This window comes from Megascapheus bottae, chromosome 2 (genome assembly GCF_031878675.1).
Source record: "Megascapheus bottae isolate mThoBot1 chromosome 2, mThoBot2.hap1, whole genome shotgun sequence".
NCBI lineage: Eukaryota > Metazoa > Chordata > Mammalia > Rodentia > Geomyidae > Megascapheus > Megascapheus bottae.
In genome coordinates, this window is record NC_143510.1 from 33,915,979 (window position 1) to 33,919,516 (window position 3,538).

At 41.5% G+C, this 3,538-nt stretch overlaps 1 long non-coding RNA gene across 1 annotated transcript; it reads left to right on the forward strand.

Moving 5' to 3' along the window:
• Window positions 1-259: 259 nt before the first annotated feature.
• Window positions 260-2,774, forward strand: LOC150066658 (uncharacterized). The gene is made up of 3 exons (XR_016539238.1): window positions 260-347; window positions 2,128-2,195; window positions 2,696-2,774. It is a non-coding gene; the product is annotated as an uncharacterized LOC150066658 (long non-coding RNA).
• Window positions 2,775-3,538: the final 764 nt, after the last annotated feature.

Sequence of the window (3,538 nt, forward strand, 5' to 3'; positions counted from 1 at the left end):
CTCTTCTTAAAAGTAGAAGGTAAACTCTGAAAAATGTTAACTGTTCCATGTAATCTCATTCCAGGGGGAGTCTGGAGCCTGTGATGAGAGCTCACATTTAAGAACCTCAATTAATACTTCGAACATGAGCTCCGAAGTCATTGCCCTTCTCTCTGATGGACTTGTGAAGCCACGGAGCCAGGAGTCACAGCGAGGCCAAGGCTTCCCCTGTGCTGCGCCTATATGGACACGCAAATGTCCTCAAAGTTCTTGGAACTGCCCACTTAGTCTTAAATTAAGATGCTCATAATCTTGTAGAAAGAAAGAAAATGATAACAATGCAGAACTACAATGAAAATAAAAGTCAGGTAACAATTTTTAAAAGGATATCTGCTTTTTCAAAATTAAATTTTCCAACTTGCTTCTTCCCCCTCCATTCCCTTTCTGTAGAGACTTTTTTTTTTTTTAATGAAAACCAACCCAGCAGTCACTTTGATTTTACCTAGCCTCACCTATGATTCTGAACAAGGTCTATTTTTGTGACTATTGACACAATAGACATTATTTTATTTATTTGTTTATTTAGCTAGCCAGTACTGGGGCTTGAACTCAGAGCCTGGATGCTGTCCATAAGCTTTTGTTTTTCCACTCAAGGCTAGCTCTCTACCACTTGAACCACAGCTCCACTTTTGGCGTTTTGGTAGTTGATTGGGAATAAGGATGTTTTGGACTCTTTTTTCTGGGCTGGCTTTGAACTGGGATCCTCAGATCTCAGCCTCCTGAGTAGACAGGATTATAGGCATGTGACACTATTGCCTGTCTTACAATGGTGGAAATCTATTAATTTTTAAATGACTCTTTTAAGGTTGCCATGGTAATTTTCTAAAGAAAATCTGTTGGCCGGATTTTGGCTTGGGTTAGCTTCTTGACACAAGGATATTTTAACTTCAAGGTCCAAGGTTGGAATAAACCCCTCATCAGAACCATGACACCAAACCATTAGCTGAGTGACTTGCCTCTCATGCAGTGGTCTTCTTTGGATTAAGAGAAGAGAAAGCCAGGAAGCACAGTTTTTTTTTTTGCTTGTTTTTGTTTTGCCAGTACTGGGGCTTGAACTCAGTGCCTGAGCACGGTCTTTGGGCTTTCTCAAGAGCTCTACCACTTGAGCCACAGCACCACTTCTGATTTTTTTGATAGGCCTAGCTCTACCACTAGGCCAGACTCCCATCCCAAGAAGCATAGTTTTTATAAGGGACATATTGTTTCACAATTCCAATCAGTTATAACACTTTATGTCAAAATAAACACAAACACAGACTTCTCACTTAGGTCGAATGGTGAATGTCAAGTAGATACCAGGGACAGCTGGGGACAGAGACAAGTTACAGACTGTCTAGTAGATCATTGATAGAGCAGTGCTGGCTCCAATTCTGTAGACCAGATAGAAAGCAAAGGATAACTGCACAAACACAGATGGGATTTGACAGAAGCGGATGCTTCTGAGACACATTCCAAGGAATTGGGACAAAGATTATGACAAAGTCAATCACAGGTCTTCATCAAGAGTCCAGGAAAGGACATCTTTCGTGTCCTCTTTCTGGGTGATATTTCAATCATGATGAATGTTTTGGTGGGTGTACATCAATACTAGGGCTTAAATTCAGGACTTTGGCTTTATTCTCAAAGCTGGTATGCTATCACTCCAGCCACATCTCCACTTCTGGCTTTTTGGTGGGTAACTGAAGATAAGAATTACACAGACTTTTCTGCCTAAGCTGGCTTTAAACTGATCCTCAGATCTCAGCCCCTTGGGTAGCTAGGATGACAGGCATGAGTCATTGGCAGCTGACATGAAGGAATTTTTTTGATTAAAGAATACTTTTTAGGCCATAATTCTAAAAATTTATATACATAGTATATATATTTTTCCTAGGAATAAAGATCTTTCATATCACCTGATATCATACCTTTTTTTTAATTGCTCTCTCATATTCTGACCCCAGGTCCGACATAGCAAAACTTAAAACCACTGGAGTGTGTGTGTAGTTATATGATTCTGATTACTGAACTAAGGCCCTGTATATGCCAGGTACACATTCTACCACTTGATCAGTGCCCCCAATTCTTTTATTTTTGTTTTTGAGATAGAAGCATGCCATTACATCTTGCCTACGATGGCCTGGAACTTGAGATCCTCCCGCCTTTGCCGATTGCAGGTATGTGGCATTGTGCTCAGCTCGGAAATGCTTAATATTTTTCTCTTGGGGATTCTTAGAGTAGTGACCCACAGAGCCAGAAGAAACAAAAGTCTAGAGATTACATCTCATTTTTTCTATGTCTCCATATAAAGGCATAGAAGAGAGAGCCAGCCTGTGTGTAGCAATTACTAAAAGATAGATTTGCTCTTACTATTTTACTGTGAAAAGGATAGAAAGTTATGTTTGTAAAGCTTTTTAGAATAATGCTTACTATGTGATGTGCGCTTAAAAATGGTACTAGGTACAGATATGTTTCAAAATAAACACTGAAATTTATAATTTATTTTTGCCTTTGCTTTACAAACTCCTATTTATTCCCTAAAGCCCTACCTTGAGTTCACCTTCAGAAACCCGCTATCCATTGCCACCCAAATAAATAGAATTAATTATTGTATGTTCTATAGCATCTTAGTCCTTAGGTATCACATAATCTTACTATGTGATACTATTCTTCCCAGCAGTGCATTCCTTCTGAGAAGCCACAGGCTTCTGGGGACACGGATCATCCTTTCTAGAAGCCAGCCTCCTATAGCCCACAGTGCAGAATCTTCCAATGTTTTCCATGTGGTAAGTACTCAAGAGGCATTTGTGAAATTGAATAAAAACACTCTACTTAGAGACAAAGAGCACTCCTCCATCTTTATGCCTAAATGAAGATGGGAATGTAGAGAATGTTTTTCTTTGAAAGAGGAAATCTCAGGGGCTTACTAGAAAATAGGCTGAGTGCTTACAGAAATGAACGCCAAAAGCAATGGATAAGCAACTAGGGCCCAGGCAAGCCACTGCCAGAAAGGATCCCAGTCTTCCTTAGGCTCAGCAGCTGCACGACAGATGGGGAACAAGTATGGCTCAGTCGTTGCCACTGGGCGGGGAGAGGGGCCCAGACACCGAGGGAGAGGGAAGAGCAAACTTCAAGGCCACCACTGCTATGCCTGTGTGACATGAGGTGGAGTTCTTTGCTCACAGGGGGGAATGACAGCCCTAAAAGATCATCACGGAACCTGTGTGAGAGTAGCAAGCCAAAAATGTGAGCCATCTTGCCCAAAGATGTTCTTTTGCCTTCCCCAAGGTCTTGCATTTTCATCAACCCACAGGGTGACATGTTTGGGACAAATGTAGTCAGAGTGGCGGGAATATCTGAACAAGGAGCTTTGGTCCAGAAAATACCCATTAATGGGGCTGAGTCTGCAAATAGTACAACAGTTTGGCTCAAAGCCACCGCCACACAAGCAAAATTCCAAGCAGCTGTGCATGCCCTTCCCCCACCGCCCCCAGGCTGAGAGAATGTCTTCCATCTCTAC